The sequence below is a fragment of the Phascolarctos cinereus genome, unplaced genomic scaffold (genome assembly GCF_003287225.1).
Source record: "Phascolarctos cinereus isolate Bilbo 61053 unplaced genomic scaffold, phaCin_HiC Scaffold_4;HRSCAF=312, whole genome shotgun sequence".
NCBI lineage: Eukaryota > Metazoa > Chordata > Mammalia > Diprotodontia > Phascolarctidae > Phascolarctos > Phascolarctos cinereus.
This window is the reverse complement of record NW_027555847.1, coordinates 139,694,847-139,713,648: the sequence shown is the minus strand read 5'-3', so window position 1 is coordinate 139,713,648 and position 18,802 is coordinate 139,694,847.

Genomic DNA, 18,802 nt, shown 5'->3' with positions numbered 1-18,802 from the left:
TGTGCCCAAAGCCCAGATCTCCATCTCTCATCTCATCTCATCTCTCTCAAGCTCTAGACTTGGACCCAGATCTCCAGTCTCCTACAGAAAATCTCTACCTGAGTGCCAATACAACCAAAATTCAGGATTATCTTTATGTCCCAATCCACTCCTTTTGATTTCATATCTGTCATTTAACTTTCACTCATATCCAAAGCTTCATTTTTATCTTTAACATTTCTCTCCCCCTCATCTCAATTCAACCATTCAATTCACATCAAACATCATCAAATCCTATTGTTGATTCCATCACTTCCTTTCTAGTCCCACTGCTTCCACCACTTTGTGTCCTTGGGAAACTCATTTAACCTCCCTGGGCCTCAGTTTCCTCATCTATAGAGTGAAATGGTTGGACTAAGTGGTTGGACTCTGCAAACCCTTCCAGCTCTATATGTGTGCTTTGATCGTCCTACTTATCACCTGGATCAGAGGTGGGGTACTATGGCCTAGAGGCCACATGTGGCCTTCTAGGTTCTCAAGTGTGGCCCTTTGACTGAATCCAAACTTCATGGAACAAATCCCCTTCATAAAAGCATTTTGTTCCATAAAACTTGGACTCAGTCAAAAGGCTGCACCCAAAAACCTAGAGGACAACAGGTTCCCCACCCCTGACCTGAATATTGTAACACTCTCCTTACCTACCTACCTGCCTCCATACCCTCCCTCCTTCAAACCATCCTTCCTACTGCTGCCAAAGTCATCTTCTTAGTGTAAAATTTAATGTATCACTCCTCAGCTCCAACATATGTAATGTCTCCCTAACTACTGGATCAAATTCAAACCTTTTACCTTGGAATTCTTGGATCTCCACTATCTAATATTATCTCTCCCTCCCCCAACCCCATCTCTTTTCAAACTAACACACTGCTCTTCTCCTCTGTCTTCAAGGAGTTTACATTCTAATGTGGGGGTGGGATACAACATGTATATATTCTATATTTAATCCAAACTAGACTATTCATTGTCCCCAGAATATATCCTAGGAGTGCTACTGCCTTCTTGCTTTTCTTTCCGTATTTCCCATTAATTTCTGATGAAATTCTATCCATTCTTCAAGAACCAGTTCAAATGCTTCTCTGATTAGTCCCGTCTCCCACAGTGGAAATTCTCTCTCTTGGGGCAGCTAGGTGGCACAGTGGATATAGAGCACCAGCCTTGAAGTCAGGAGGACCTGAGTTGAAATCCAGCCTCAGACCAAATACTTGACACTTACTAGCTGTGTGACCCTGGGCAAGTCACTTAATCCCAGTTGCCTAAAAAAAAAAAAAAAGAAAGAAAGAAATTCTCTCTCTCTTCAGTTCTCATATAATACTTTGTACCTCTCTTATATTCTATTTTATAGTATTTATATATTTGTCATATCCCCTACTGGAGAGTAGATAAAAATGTCTTAAGTAGATCTTACATCTCTCCCAGTGCCTAGCACAGTGCTCTGCATAGAGTATATGTTTAATATATGGCTTTTAAGTTGAATTGGGCCCCTACTCTCTCCATCTCTTCCCCTTTTCTCCTCCATCTGTCTTGAACTCAAACTCAATCTTTCCTCCACTCTAGCATTGCTGAAACTCAGACATTTTGAAGGGCTCATTACAAGGAGAGGGAGGGTGCAATTTTCCCAAGTATGTTCTACATGGCATTTATGAAGCCTTGTCACCTGGCCTTCACAGCCATCTTGGGGAACTCACAAATGGGAAACAGCAAGCCTACATTTACCACAGAATGAATTAAAATCTCACACAAATAGCTTTCAAGTCAATAGTCTGGCCATAGACCTGAAAAAGGCTGACTGATCTCCAGGCCAGTGTGGCCTAAATAAAATTCCATCCTTTCACCAACTGTTTGAGATTAAATTGAACAAAAAAGGGAAAAAATAAAAGTTTCTATGTTCTAACAGGAACAACAGAACAATGAGATATGGTGTTGTAGAGAGTTCTCTGGATTTAGAGTCAAGAGACCTAAATTTGAGTACCAGCTCTGACACTAACTTACCTTGGGCAAGTTACTTACCCAACTCATATCCCCCATGCTTGAGTTTGCAGTTTACTCAGTCTGTCCAATGCACAAAAGGATTTCTAAAGTTCCTCTCAGATTTATAGTCTATGAATCTATGAGTTCTGGCTCTAACACAAACTAGAGTTTTACCTTGACCAAGTCATTTCCCTTCTGTGAATCCTATTTTCCCCATTTATGAAATGTGGGAGTTAGACTCTAAGGTCTACAATCTCAGTTCTCTCTGAGGACCTAACCCTCAAAATGAAGACTTTTGCATTAGCAAACCTCTTTCTAGAGATTCTTGCTGAGAGAAAAAGATAAGGAGATATTTCTTCTCTCTCTTCCTCCTAGAAAAAATCTGGTGCCTATCCAACAAGAGCAGAGCATGAAAGTTGGGTAGAGAGCAGAAGTTCCTACCTACTCCAGTGATTCTCCAGCACCATATGAACTTCTTCTCCCTGGGAGCTGCCAGGGACTAGAACCTTGAACCACATCTCAGGATTTAACAATGCCACTGGCTGAATTTCATCCTAAACCTACAAGTATTTCCCCTTCAGCCAATAGATAATTAGTTGGTGAAATATAGCAGCTGTGGACTATCTGAAAAGGCTCTTGTTTCTTCTCCAGGTGTGAATTATAGAAGATGGTAAGAGGGGCCTCAGAACTAATTCTCAGGCAAGAGTTAAATTAAGCTAATCTATGGCCCACTGACTCCCCTTCCAAAACTTATCTACCAAGTTCAGTTACCAGATTATATGACTATTTCCCCAAAAAACACAGAGGTCTGTCTACCAAGGATCCCCTTCCCCTCCTGGGAAACATACAAATGGGATGACCAAATGGTCAGGTTCCAAGGGAAATACAGACTCACACAGATGAGCACTGCAACTGCGTATCAGCATTAATGTCTCTCAGCAATAACTTGCCTCATATGAGCAAAGGCAATAGCCAGATCAATTCACAGGCACCAGGGTATGATGGCTACTGGCTACTTATAAGCTTTCAGGGAAGAAGCATAAGCTAATGGTAATGCATCCTTATTGTTGCTTCCAACTCCCCATGCCATGCCTAGTCATTCATTTGGCTCCCTGAAGTGTGGAAGTAATGTAGAATCTCAAAGAGTAGAGTGGGAGCTCTAGCAGGTCCTACCAATTTGATTCACTTACTAGCCTTACTAAGTGTTTACTACGTGCAAAGCAATGTGAAAGACACTAGAGATATAAACAAGGTGGGAAAAAAAAGTAGTGCCAGCCCTCAAGGAATTTACATCCTAATGGAGACCTACCCAGCTGATAGAACACAAGGTAGGGAGTAATTAGGACAAAGGATAAATCCAGGAAAATTTGAGGAAGAAGAGAACACATTTAGCTGAAGTAATAAAGATGGGGAACAAGAAAGGAAGATTTCATGGAAAAGGTGGCACCTGAGCTGAACCCTGAAGGAAAAGTGGTTTCTGAAAGGTGGAGATGAGAGATTGCATTTCATGCATGAAAAATGGGCTCATACAAATGTATGGTAATGGAAAAGAGTGTTGAGCTCAGAAAAACAACTGGACAATAGTCCAGGGTAGAATATAGAATGCATGAAGGACAATAATGCAAAATAAAACTGGAAATATAAGGTGAAGCCAGATGGTGGGGCAGCCTTAAATATCAGGCTACAGAGATTGTAATTATCCCATAAGCACTAGGGAGCTATTGAAAGTTTTTGAGCAGGACAGTTTAGTTAGATCTTAGCCAAACTAGAATGGATTTGAGTATGAATCTAACAAAGGACTCTTTGCCTGTCATCTGACACACAGCCTAAATAAATTTAGAGAGGTTCATCAGCAGAAAATTCACCAGCATATGATGGATTTTTTGGCCATATCAACTCACAAAAACCATCTTCTAAAGGAGTAGAGGAGTTGCAATCTATATCAGGGAAGGGAATGACCACAGAGATGAAGTCACAAATCTTTTGAAGTCTTGAAGTATGTTTTTCAGCCCCTTCCCACCATATAGACATGTAAGGGTGGGAAAACTGGCTTTCTCTGATTAGTCCTTATGATCTCCATTTTTGTGTATGGTGGGAGTTGTGATTTGGGCCAAGGGAAATAGCTTTGCCAGATTCTCATTGTTGTCTCCATTATCGTCTTCAACAAACATTTAATAAGTTCTTACTGTGGGCTGGGTGGGATGTTTAAGGAGGACTAGCCCCTCTAGTGTGAGGGCTTGCCAAACCCTTTTCAGAGCTGCTCACCTACTTTTGGTGTCTACCTGCTACTCAACTCTCATCTGTGGCTCCAAGAAGGTGTAGCACATACAACAGCCACACCCTGGTAAAACCATCTCAGCAGATGGGCTAAACCAGGTTGAGGGTAACCAACAGATCTCAGACCCACTGGTGAGTTGAGGCAGGGGAAGTGTCTACCCCAAGCATGTGAAGACTTCCACTGGCAGAATGGGTGGATGAGAACAATTTGTTCCAATAGTCATGAAGGCAGCTGAACTGTAGAGCACCTAGAGCTTGGTCAGACATTGAAGACACCAAGGTCATCCACTGCATCCTGAGCCATTGACAATCATCTTGACTTTTGTCTTGTCACTGGACTTTTATGACTCTGGAAAGAAGAATGAGGCTGATGACTTTGTGCAACTCTGCTCCATTTAAATCCAATTCATTTGCAAGACATCATCCTGTGATATCATTGGTCCTCTTCAAAAACAAAAGACAAACAACAACACTATGTGCTGGGCTCTGTGTTAAGCACAGGAATGCAAAGAGACAAGAACACAGCTCCCAACTTAAGGGGGCTACATTCTAATAGGGAAGACAACACACCTGAACATACAAAATATATAGAATGTAAGTGGAAAGTGCTCTCAGAGAGAAGGCACTAATGGGCTGACAGGGAGAGGAAATGACTGGGAAAGACTTCTTATAGAAGGCAGAATTTGAGCTGAGTCACAAAGGAAGCCAGGGAAGCCAAGAAGGGAAGGTAAGGAGAGAGAACATTCCAGGTATAGGAGAAAGTCAGTGAAAAACCATTGAGTCAGGAGATGGAGTATCATGTTCGGGAACAGAAAAGAGGCCAATGTCACTAAATTATATGTGATGGGGAATCTATTTACCCTGTATCAAATGCTCAGGGTTCTCAAAGGGCAAAATAGAAATTGAAAGAATCCATCGATCTCCTCCTGAAAGAATTTCCCCAAAGGAAAACTCCTAGGAATACTATAGCCAAATTCCAGAATTCCCAGGTCAAGGAGAAAATACTGCAAGCAGCCAGAAAGAAACAATTCAAGTATTGTGGAAACACAGTCAGGATAACACAAGATTTAGCAGCTTCTACATTAAGGGACCACAGGGCATGGAATATAATATTCTGGAAGGCAAAGGACATAGGATTACAACCAAGAATCATCTACCTAGCAAAACTGAGTATAATCCTTCAGGGGCAAAAATGGTCATTCAGTAAAATGAAGGACTTTCAAGAATTCCTGATGAAAAGACCAGAGCTGAATAGAAAATTTGACTTTCGGATGCTCAGGGTTCTGTCTCAGGAAGCTTCTATCCCTTGTGCTTTCCACAGCCAAGTTTCTGAATTGTCTCTTCCATTTAGCAATAAGACTTTAGACTCTCATTGGGCAATATTAGAGGACATGTCAGTCTTATCTGGGAAACCAGAAAGCTCATTGCATTGTTTGGGAAGTGGGAAGAAACAAAGACAGGGTTAAGGGAGCAAAAGAGTTCTGGTAGCTAGTTACTAATGTGTCCTGTTTTTTTTCCCCTTGATGGGAAAGAAGAGGTTCAAAAGTTTGTTTTCCCCAAAGATCCCCATTACCTTCAGGGCAATAAAAGAGGGGAGGAATTTACTAAAGCCAGGGCTAGTGTTGAGGTTCAGGAGAGAAGTCAAAACAGCTGCCTCTTGATAACCTTGTAAGAGTATCATATAATATAGACCAGGAGTGGGGAACCTGTGGCCTTGAGGCCACATGTGGCCCTCTAGGTCCTCAGGTGTGGCCCTTTGAATCCAAACTTCACAGAACAAATCCCCTTCACAAAAAGGATTTGTTGTATAAAACTTGGACTCAGGACCTTGAGGCCGAAGGTTCCCCACCCCTGATAATAGAAAAATATAAACAGGTTAGGCTACTCCATGCATGCTTTAAAATCAGAATTCTATCTGACAAAAGCTGCTAGGAATTTGTAATAGGAGGCCTATGGTCTTCTCCCTGACATCAACATCAAAGGTTAAGGACCAGGCCCAAACAACTATAGCTTTCCCAGATATGGAATAAAATCATTTATTAGTTTACCTGGACCATACTTGCCTTGCATAGATTAGGATAGTTAATAAGTATTTATAGTTTACTTATTGACTAAACACTTCTCAAATCTACTTCTATTTTCAACCTGAACCATTTTTCATGAGTGATAAATTTTATGATTTAATACCCATTTTACTCATACTAAAATTGTCTTTTTCAAATCAAGCTTTAAAGGATGGCTCTGGCTGTAATATTCCCAGAGAAGTGTCTCAGAACTTCAGAGATAGAAGGAAACTCTTGAGTTCATCTACTCCAAACCTCCTTTTTTTACTTGAGTCTACTCCATAAGTTCCCAGGACTAGGGAAGGTCACACAGCATGTAGGTAGCAAACTCTGGCTAGAACTCAACTCTTCTTCTAGCCCTTCTAGGGCTCTTCTTATTGTACCAACCCTTCTATGTTCATTGTTCTCCTGCATTTCATGAAGTTACATACTTTACTTATGCCTTCAGCCATCATTCTTTCAAACCAAAGAGGATTATCCTTTTAGTCTGTACTCATAAGGTGGTCTCTTAATATTCCTCATAATTTTAGTTCGCTCAGAACTTCAATCAGGCAGCTAGGCCCTCTTTGACTTCACAGAATTCCCTCTCCAACAAAGAATCCATAGCTATACTTCAATATCATGTCTCCAGCACTCTAAATTCTCTTTTGAATTCCTTGATCTTCTTCCAAGAAGATACCAGCAACCAATGCCAAACCAGATTCCACCTTTCTCAGACCACTGCTGGGGAAATATGTAGAGACATGCTATCTGGCTCACCAAAACTTCAAGTACCCAATTTTAATAAGACCCATCCTCTTGCTTAGAAATCCTACTATTTATCCTATCCAATAAAAAAATGCTTAAGAATCTAGTATGTGCAGGGCAACTCTCTAAAACTATAAGTTACAGAAGAGTTACTCATTTGCATTGGAATAGAGGGTTTTTACACTGGGAGTTCCCTCCATCAACCCTACACCAGTGATATCACACCCTAAAATGTGCAAAATACTTGGGAATTGGTCCTGCATTCTGGGAATATCATCACAAGAATGAAATTCCTTCAATAAAGTTATATTCTACTAGGGAGATAGAAAATAGAATCATAAGAACATAATTCTAGAGCTTAAAGAGACCTCAAAAGTAATATGATCTAACCCCCCCTCCTCATTTTAAGATGGGTAAACTGAGATCCATAGAGATCAAATGACTTGTTTAAGCTCATAAAAATATAAACACATAAGTAATATACGGTTATTGAGAAGGAAGATATCACTAACAAGTAGAGGGATTAGGAAGTGCTTCCTGAAAGGTGGCAGCAGAGGAGATGAATTTTGAAGGAGGATAGGAATCTAAAGAGGTGGAGGTGAAGAGAGAATACATGGCAGGCATAGGGGATATACTGTACAATGGTATGGAGGTAGGAAATTTTATGCCAAGTTTAAGGACCATGATCAAGCTAAAGAGACTAAGAAGGAGTGGTCAGAGAACTAGGAAAAGAACTAAGAGAAAGTCTTCAGAAAGGAGGGCTAGTTAACCCCAAATGTACAGAGAGGTCATAAAGGACGAGTAGTGAGAAACAGTCATTGGAGTTAGCAATCAACCCATCAACAAACATTTGTTAAGCACCTACTATGTGCCAGGCACTATGCTAAGTGCTGAAGACACAAATTCCAAAGTGAGGCTGTCCTTGCCCTCAACAATCTTGCATTTTCCTAAGAGGATGCAGCAAGAATACTGATAACTAAATGCATGCTACGTACAAAATAAGTATATGGCTGTTGGGGTAAGAAGTGTCACTAACAACTGAAGAAATGAGAGAAGGTCTCTTTTTGAAAGATGTGGCATTTGGAGTTGAGCCTTGAAGGGAGCTAGGGATTCCAGGAAGTGAAAGGAAAGAGGAAGACAATTTGAGGTATTCCAGAAAACTTGTGCAATGGAATGGCATGTATGGGAAACAGAAAGCTGGCCAAGTTGGTTGGAGTGTAGTGTACAAGAAAGGAAATGATTTATAATCAGTCCAGGAAAATAGATCATAATCAGATTGCTAAGAGATTTGGCCAGAGAAGTTTATTTTTTTGTTTTAGAGGCAATAGAGAGCCACTGAGGCTTCTGAAACAGGGCAGTAACATGGTCAAACCTGTGATTCAGGATTGTCAATTTAGCAGCTCTTTTGGAGAATTGATTGGAGAGGGGAGAGACTAAAATTAGGGCAGTCAATTAAAAAACTATTTCAGTGGTGTAGGCTAAAAGTAATGAGGGCCTGGGCTGGTATGGTTATCAGGTAAGTCAAGAAAAAGAAACACTTGTGAGGGCTGTTGAGTAGATAGGCTCAGCAATACCTGGCAACTGATTAGACATGCAGGGGTGGGGTGAGCCCGAAGTCTTGCAGATATAGAATTGAGAATGAGGCCTAAATGTCAAACCAAGGTGGCTCTAAGAAAGGTGGAACCCTCAACAGAAATGGGGAAGTTGGTAGGAGTGGATTTTTTTTTCAGCCTGGGGGAGAGGATAATGAGTTCTATTTTGGATAATCACTTGTAATCTTGGAGAGGGCAGTTTCAATTGAATGATGAGGTTAGAAGACAGATTACAAAGAGATAAGAGTATATCATTGAGCTTCCTCATGTATACATGCCTTCACCTTGATATGATGCTAAACATGTAATTGTTGTTTCCTCTAGAAATGTCCTTCCTCTCTAAGGTCAACTGTTTCTCCCATGTTTCGCATTCAATCCCTTTGTACCTCAACAGGAAATTTGTTCCCACAAATATTCCCTCAATTTCCAGCATTTTCATATCTTTCCCATGATACCTATCCCTTCCACCATCAAACATGCTATTTTTAAAATATATATATATATATATATATATATTTCACTTGACCTCAACTCCTAACTACCTTTGAATTCCTCTCCTTCATTTCACCACCAAATAACTCTAAAATATGTCTCTACATTGGGTGTACATACTCCCATTATAACATCCAATATCTGGCTTCTGTCCCTACCACTATAGAGAAATTTTCTCCATCATTTTGGCCAAATTTGATGACTTTTCTCAGACCTCTCCTTGCTCTCTCTGTGGCATTCAACAGATTTGACGTCTATTTTGTGCTACTTAACACACACACACACACACACACACACACACAAAATCCCCTTGAAATTCTTTCCTGGGTTTCCATGATATTATTTTTTTTTTGGTCTGCACCTTCCTTTTTGACCATTCCGGTTTGTTCATCTCTGCTGATTCCCCTTTTTCTTCCCATGCTTTGAGTTTTCCTCACAGCCATCTTTAGACAGGCTTTTGTTCTTCACTATCTACACTCCCCTTAGAAAATTCATGTCTTTTAAGATTGAACAACTTTTGCTGTCTCTCCAGCCCTGACTTCTAATTATTCTCCAGTCCTATATTGCTTGCTAGCTACCTATATTACACATGTGCATCAGGGGATACAACCTGACATAATAGATAAAGCACTAACTTTCAGGTCAGAAGACCTGTGTTCAAATGCTGACTCTATCACTTACTACCTAAATATGATCCTAAACAAGTCATTTAACCTCTCTGAGCCACAATTTCATCCAAGGAGGATACTATTCTTTTCACTCCCTACTTCTCAGAATGATTGTGAAGAAAATACTTTGTGAACTTAAACAGACTGAAAGAAATTCAGCTATGATTATTTAGCTATTATTATACTTGTATGTCTCACATTTGCCTACGATACAACATGTAAAAAATTAACTCATTAACTAATCATTTCTCCCTGCCATCTGGCTCCCCTTACCAATTACCTCATTTCTCTTATTGAAGTCCCCATTTTTTCAATTTAGAAACCTTGGAGACATCTTTAACTCTTCCCTCTCTTCATTTCTTTATCTATTATATCACCAAGTTCTGTTAGCCAACTTTCAAGAAAGTCTCTAAGACACTTCTCCTTTCTTCTCTATCCCCACTGTCACCACTCTAGTCCATGTTCTCAAGTCCTCATCCCTGAACTATTACAAAAATCCCCTGGCTTTCTCCTTTTCTCTCCCCCTCTAATCCATCCAGCACTCTGCTGGTAAATTCGCCTTCCTTGAAAAGGCACTTTTATCATATCACTTCCATTAAATATCCTTTAATAATCCCCCCATTTCCTGATATATCAAGTCATAGAAACGCATGGAATATTAGAACATTAGAAAATTAGAATAATAGAGCTAAAAGAGAACCTACAACCTAGAACACAGAATGTTAGAACAAGAAGGGATTTTAGAACAATGGAATATTAGAGCTAAAAGTCTCCTTAGAAACTAAAGTCACCTTAGAACAGAACAGAATATTAGAGCTAGGAAGGACTTTAGAACCTAGAACATAGGATGTTAGTACTAAAAGAGACAATAGAACATAGAACATTAGAGTTATGAGGGAACTTCTTGTTGTTCAGTCATTTTCAGTCATGTTCAACTGTTTGTGACCTCATTTGGTATTTCCTTGGCAAAGGTACTGGAGTAGTTTGCCATTTCTTTCTCCAGTTCTAAGGCAATTTAGAACATAGAATATCAATTCAATTTTTTAAAAAACATGCATTGAGTACATAATTCTAATTAGTCATGTAATTTGAATTTAGAGGGACCTTAGGACATAGAACATAGAATGTCAGAGTTGAAAGGGGCCTTAGAGATCATGAAAACCAATCCCCCTCATTCTACAAGATCCAGATCTGAGTTCTAGAGAAATGAGGTGACTTGCCTAAGGTTAAATAGCTAATAAATAATAAGGCAAGGACTCAAACACAGGTCTCCTGATTCCCACTTTCAACTATACCACTCTGTCTTCCCAAATGCTCCCTTCCTAAATCATCTGCCTTATTTTCAAAGTCTTTATAATCTATCCTGACACTCCCACCTAACCAGCTTTTTCCCCTCTGTTTCCTAATATGCTTCATCCATATTATTAGGCCAATCAACTTTCCATTCCAGGCATACTCAATCTGACTAAATAGCCTTTGCTCACATCACCTGAATAGGATTTAGATAGATGGCCTTCTTTCTTTACCATTTCTAAATCTTTTCCATCTTCAGTTTTTCAGGAATGTGAGATTTCATCCATGTGGTTGCTACCTCTACTGACAAACTACAGCCCCCTGGACTTTCATAGATGGTCTTCATTAGTTAATATGTTTCAAAAGTTCAATATCTTGCTGACAACAAGGTGATAGAGCCTCCCAAAGTAGCTAGGTTCTCAGGCAAAAGATATATACAATCCATCAGAGTCCATATCCATCCTTCAAATACCATATCAAACCTTCTTCTCCAAAAAGCCTTCCCTTCCTACTTCAGTCCCCCCCTCATCTTTTCCATTTTAAAAATCCTAATGTAGTTACGATCAGTTGAACACTTATTTTTCTCAAATCATTTCATGTTTATATATTTGTATTTATGACGGAATGGGCATATGCAAGCATAAATATACATTGCATATATTATACAAATATAGATATTTTTATATACACGCCACACACACACACACACACACACACACACACACACACACACACACGTATCTGCATATGAAAGTGTTGCCTCTTTAGACAGCATGAGTTCCCTGAGGCCTGGAACAGTTTCATTTTTGCCTGGTTCCTCAGCACCTAGAACAAGGCTTGGCACATAATAGGTGCTTAACAAAGGCTTGTTGATTGGTTTTTCTGATTGATTGATTGATGTATGCAGCATCCTGATATAGTGAAAAGAGATATGAATTAAAGCTGAAGGACTGAACCCAATTCTTCCACTTACTAGGTATAAATCTCTTGGCCTCTCTTGACTCCAAGTAACTCTCTAATCCTACAAATTGCAAAGTAATTGCTAATCTGCACTGGGAAAAGGGTTTTCCTTGATAGAGAACATGTTATACCAAGATAATTAGAAATCTAGATTAAAAATAGAGGGAAACAATGCTTGTACTACCCACCTTATTTGGGTGAAAAGGCTTTATGGATCATAAAGTGCTCTGGAAATATAAGCTGTCCTTTTTCCAACCAGACCATAAGCTTGTGTCTTCTCCTTTTCTTGTATCTTTCTTAGCACCTAACAGTGTTGAATCAATAGCAGGCCTATCCAAATCCATATGGACCAGCTCATTAACATTGTCCTTTCTTGCATATTCAAATATCAGTACAAATATATGCACATGAAATTCATTTGAGAAGCTCCTTGATGTATCCCCCTGAGCTGCAGAGACAGCTCTTTCATATGGGATTCTAGTTGGGGTGGCCACGTAGCTCTAAAGAATAGGAGGAAAAGGTCTTATGTCTAGTTTCCAATATGAGGAGCATTAAAGAGACACCTGGGGCCCTGAGAAGTGAAGAAAGTGACTCACCCAAGGTCACTCGGCCAGTTCATGTCAAAGGTCAGACTTACCCAGAGTTCCTTAATCCAATGCTAATATTCTTATATCATGTTACCTGTCCAAGACTCTAGGTTGCAAGTGCACTAAAACCAGTAGGCACTGGCAAATAAAATCTCAGGTATGGTTCAAAATAACAACAGCAACAATAACAGCATGTTAGAAGTTGACAGATCCTTTTTTATGTGTTGTCTTCTTCCGTTGGAAAGTGAACTAACTCCCTGAACACAGGAACCATCTTCTTGCTTGAATTTGTATTTCTAGCATTTAGTGTAGTGCCTGACACATAGTAAACACTTAATAAATGCTTCTTAAATGATTGACAAAGCACACGTGGCTTCATCAGTCTTTGTAATAACCCTCAAAGTTAGGCAATACAGATGTAACAACCAGGTTTCCTCTCAAGTTTCTTTCCTATTCTGGCCATGAGGGTTGGAGATAACATGGAGATAATGCCATGAATTCTTACCCTGGGTCAGCTTATTTTTAATATAATTACATATTGTGATAACTGCATTTTAATGTAATTGGTTTTCCTTCTAATTCTACCTATTTTGTTTTATATGGTTTAAAAAACTTAATTTTGAAGAAAAAAACCTTAATTTTGAGAATGGACCTATAGGTTTCACCAGACCCCCAAAGGGGTCCATGAGCAAAAAAAAAAAAAAAAAGACTAAAAATCCCTTATCTAAGTTGAGCCTGTATATCTTCAGCAAAAAGTTTTAGCCAACTAATTCATTGGGTATGGATAACCTTTATACTTCCTTGGATACATGGCTTGGTAGTCAGATGATGAAATTCCAGTCTCTTCTAAACCCCTTGATGCTGGCAGGCCAGAAGCCATTGTTCCTTCCTCAGTCCTCCTTAAATGTCACTCAAATATCACTCCTAGATGACTTTAATGTAATTTACCCTTGTTATAATATCACTGGCATCCATTCTCACAGTTCTGCTCATGCTTATGCTCACTCCAAGCTCTAGATGAAAGTTCCTCCATGTTTGCATATTTAATGGCTCAGTCCACCCCCTGGATATCTTGTCTAGTGGCTCTGCATCCCTGCAGTCTTCTTTTGGAAGAAGAATGCAAGCATCTGGTGGATCCTGTTGTGTTTGTTCCAGTGGCCAAAGATTGCCATTCCTTCCATGTACCACACCCATATAACCTTAAAGTCATTGGAATTATCATTGAGGGGCCTTCTACTTCATATCTGTGGAGGAAGCAGTGTGGTATAGTAGAAAGTATCCTGTGCTTGAAATCAGATGGCCTGGGTTCAAAACCTAGCTGTGCTAATTAATGCCTGAATGAAATTGGACAAATCATTTAATCTCTCTGAGCCTGAGTTCCTCATCTGGGGAAAATGAGAGGATTGAACCAGATAGCCTATAAGGTCTCCTCCAACCCAAGCCTCATTTGATCATTGTTTGGGCTCTGCTGGTTTAGAGTGAATGTAAATAGCAATTGTTTCTGTTTTGACCAGAAACCATGAGGGTCTTCCCTTCCCAGATGGATTTTTTTTGACTAGGTAAAAGAGACCATTCTTTGCCTCATTTTTACCTAGCCTCAATCACTGAATGGGCATTGCCTCAGTCAAACTGAGACCTGTTAAAGACCTTAGCTCAAAAAGGCCAAGGTCTCCCACTGCATCCGGAGCCATCTCCAGTTGTCCTGATCTATACCTTGCCACTGGACCCAGATGGCTCCAGAGGAGAGGATGAGGCTGGTGACTTTGCACAGTCCTCCCTAATCCAATCCAATCATCATGATATCTCCTTTATGATGTCATGGACCTCTTTGAGAATGAAGGACAAACAAAAACCTGTGAATGGTAGTAACTGCCCCATTGGGGACCCAACCGGCCAGTTCCTTAAATCTCACTCAAATATCACTCATAGATGACCAACTTCTAATGTAATTTACCCTTGTTATAATATTATTGGCATCCATTCTCACATTCTCATAATCCTTCTCATGCTCATGCTCACTCCAAGCTCTAGATGAAAGTTTGCATGTTTGCATATTTAGTGGCTCAGTTCACCCTCTGGATATCCTTTTTTTCTTTTTTTCTTTTTTGGCTAGGCAAGGGGGTTAAGTGACTTGCGCAGGGTCACACAGCTAGCTAGTAAGTGTCATGTGTCTGAGGCTGGATTTGAACTCGGGTCCTCCTGAATCCAGGGCCGGTGCTCTATCCACTGCACCACCTAGCTGCCCCCAACCCTCTGGATATCTTGACTAATGGCTCTGCATCCCTGCAGTCTTCTTTTGGAAGAAGACTGCCAGCATCTGGTAGATCCTGTTGTCTTCTTTTCAGTGGCCAAAGACTGCCCCTCCATTCCTTCCATGCACCCTGCCTCCATCCCTATGTTTGGGATAATGTGTTCATAATAGTGTGATTTTAAAAGTGGTTGTAATGATCATTAATGGGCCTTCTACTTCATACCTGCAGAGGAAACAGTGTGGTATAGTAGAAAGCATCCTGTCCTTGAAATCAGATGGTCTGGTTTCAAATCGTAGCTCTGCTAATTAATGCCTGAATGAAATTGGATAAACCATTTAATCTCTCTGAGCCTGAGTCGCTCATCTGGGGAAAATGAGGGGATTGAACCAGATAGCCTCTAAAGTCTCTTCCAGTTCTAAATCTATATTCCTATGTTTCTATGACCCAAGCCACATCTCCTACCCAGGGGAACCAGAATCCAAATTTCTGACCAATTTAACCTTTTTAAAACCATAAAAACTATGCTAATCTTACAGACAAATTGAGGTATAAAGAGGTAAATGGACATGCCTCAGATCCCATAGCTAAGTGGCAAAATAAAATCATAGTAACTCAGAAGGGACTTTAGAGATCAATTTGTCCAACCTCTTCATACTAGATAGAAAAACAAGATGGATTCCAGCATGGGGAAATAACTTTCCCATGGTCACATAGATAATAAGTTGCAGAAATAAGATTCAAACTCATGGGTCTTACCCAAGTAAGTGTTCTTTATAGACCACCATTGCTGCTGCTTCAACAAAATTATTAGTGAACAATTAAATGCTAAGCTGAAGGGCACTACATGACCATGAGTACTCTAGGAAGTCAGATAGGTGACTTACCAAAAAATAATCAAGGAAGGCTTCATGGAGGGGAGTGGGAAAATGAAATGTGGGTATTGAACTGGGCCTTGAAGGATGGGTAAGATTTATAGAGGTGAAGAGAAGTGGAAGAAAGCTATTAATGCTTTTTTGTGTACAGCAGCATATAGGGCCAAGAGTTTCAGGACATTGTCTATAATAATGGTTCTTAAGTTCTTTTTCTGGGCTGTCTCCAAGAACATGGAACCCATCAGATGAAAAGTATACTTTGGATTATTTTTTCCCTAAATTCAGTAGCTTGCACTTGCCCACATTGAAGCCCATCATCTGCCACTTCTCTGCCCACTCACACAGCATTGTGAGATCTCCTGGTGGTTTTATCACCATCAACTTGGCATTTCCCTACTCGGCACAGCTCAGTGTCATCTGCAAATGTGGAGGTTTCACTCCTCCTCCGGATCATTTATAAAAATGAAAATAAGACTATGCCCAGCATAGATCCCTGGCTGGTGAAAGGGGGTTGGAGGGAGCACCTCACTGCTTTCATTTAATTCATTCATTCAACAAGTACCATATTGGTCTGAATATAGGCTGCCATTAAACACAGAGTGCATCACTAAAAGGTGATCCTGTTGAAAGGGGGAAAACATATTAAAATATACAAACAACAATTGCAAGAAATTACCATGTTAAAATATATTTACTGTGGAAAGATATTTTTATAGTTCTTTAAATTCAAATGAAGATGTTTTATTCATTTTATCATTTCACTCTTTATCTTCATCATTTTTGTTGTTCTTTTACTAAGAACATAATTACAGTTCACACTAAGGTTTTATATAAGCCAGATTTGGGGGAAAGCACAGTCTATATTTGGACAAATTTGGTATTTATTGAGCATCTACCATGAAGACAGTCATCAAGGAGACTAAAGAAATATTAAGACTTGTCCCTGTCCTCAAGAAGCTTATGATCATGTTGGGGAGATAAGACTTATGTACACAGAATAATACGGGACAATATACAACTAAATAACAAATGAGGAATCAGGAAAAGTAAATACTCTTTTATGATAATAAAAACTGCTCATTTATCACTCTCTTTTGTTTTCTGTCTCTAAGATTTTTGCCTTATTCAATACTTCAAAAGATCTTTTTTTTTTAATTTCTGGAAGACTCCTTTCCCAGATCACAACCCCTTCATGCCTTCAAGACTATCTTCATGAGTTGTGGCAAAAAAAATAAAATCAAACACAAAAAAACCCTTCATCATTTGGTATCCAGCTTTCTCATGATTAGCTTGGCCAGGCCAGGCCAGGCCTCAGTTTATAGACACACAAGACCTCATTGAACCCATCCTTGAAGACTTCCGGGCTTGATAGTACCTACTGGAACAGGTATTCTACTGTTAGTGCCCAGGATTACTTCCATATTATGATATCCAAGGAGAGTTTTAGCAAGATTTATCTACTTCCTTATCAATGGCATTTTCCAGGTCAAAACATTTTCCATGCTGGCACCATTTTTAAGTAGCTTTTGGCACAAAACTTTGCCAGAAGCTTCTAAAGGCATAAATAACGTCCACTGTTTCTTCCTCATCCACATGCGTATTTTTCGTTCACAAAATTCTAATAAGTTAGTGAGACATAATTCTCCCTTCTAGAAACTATAATGCCTTCCCCGAATAGGATGTATGTTTTAATGATCTAGTCCTATTCTTTACTATAGGGTTTGAAGATTCTCATAGGCCTATTACCAACCAATGGACCAGATTGCCGAAGAGGCATTCTAATTCAATCATTATTTCAATCTGCTTAGAGACAAAATCACATCAACTATTTGATAATCCACTTCTCCATTATCGGCATTTTGACACATTAGGTAATTGTGTTGGGTGTTTGCTTCATCAAAATGGTTTATGGCCCCTACACACCTTATTCTGTATCATTTTTGTCCATGTTTTTCTATCAGTCTTTCATAAGAGATCTACTCAATGAGATAATGGCTTTCTTCTTGGTTTAGCATCTTAGGAATGCCATTTTATCACTGGGCTCTCATAGAAGTAAAACAAGAGAGATTCCACGTGAAAATGGTCACATTTGGAGGGAGAAAGAGAACAGAAGGATAAAGGGAAGAAGAAAGAAAGGGGTGGATCAAGAGAAGAATAGAATGAGGGGTGGAAAGAAAGTTAGGATAGTAGAGAAGGCCTGAAATAAGCCTACACCTTAGCAATTTAATGGCAAAATGTGTGCCTGTCCTCTAAATAAACTGGAGTTAAAACACCTAAATGAACATCAGGCCCCAGACAATGTTCCCTCTAATGGTTTTAAGTTGTGAGCAGATGACTTTGCTGCATTAACTAAGCTATGAAACTATCTGTGAAAGTAGAGATTCTCAAATAAAATTTGCAACAGAGTTCATCAGGATAGGGACTATGCCTGTTGTTTCATTGTTATTGGCAACTGTCAGATGGGAAATTCCTTGTACACATGGTACAAAGTAAGCACTTTCTCTGTAAGGTAGAGTCTTAGAGAGTTACCCAGATTACTGAGAGGTTAAGGTAACTTGCCCAGGGTCACACAGCATGTGTCAGAGACAGAACATCAGCCCAGGTCATCCTGGCTCTGAGTCCAGCCCACTATACCATATCTTATTGTGCTACAGGGTAACTAGACATAAATACTAAGCAACTCATGTATTACTGTGATTGTTGCGATTATATTGACAAGCCCAATTTTTCAATTTTTCACTTCTCAGTTAATTCTTTAGTATGTATAACCATTGTCAGAATGAACAGGTTTCCCTGATGTTATAAAACTTTTACTCCTCTCCCTCTCCCTCCCTTTTCCTCCCCCCCTTCCTCCCTCCCTCTGTCTTTCTGTGTCTGTCTCTGTCTGTCTCTCTCTCTGTCCCTCTTTCTGTAGCTCTCTGTCTCTGTCTCTCTCTATGTGTCTCTCTCTCTCTCTCTCTCTCTCTCTCTCTCTCTCTCTCTCTCTCTCACA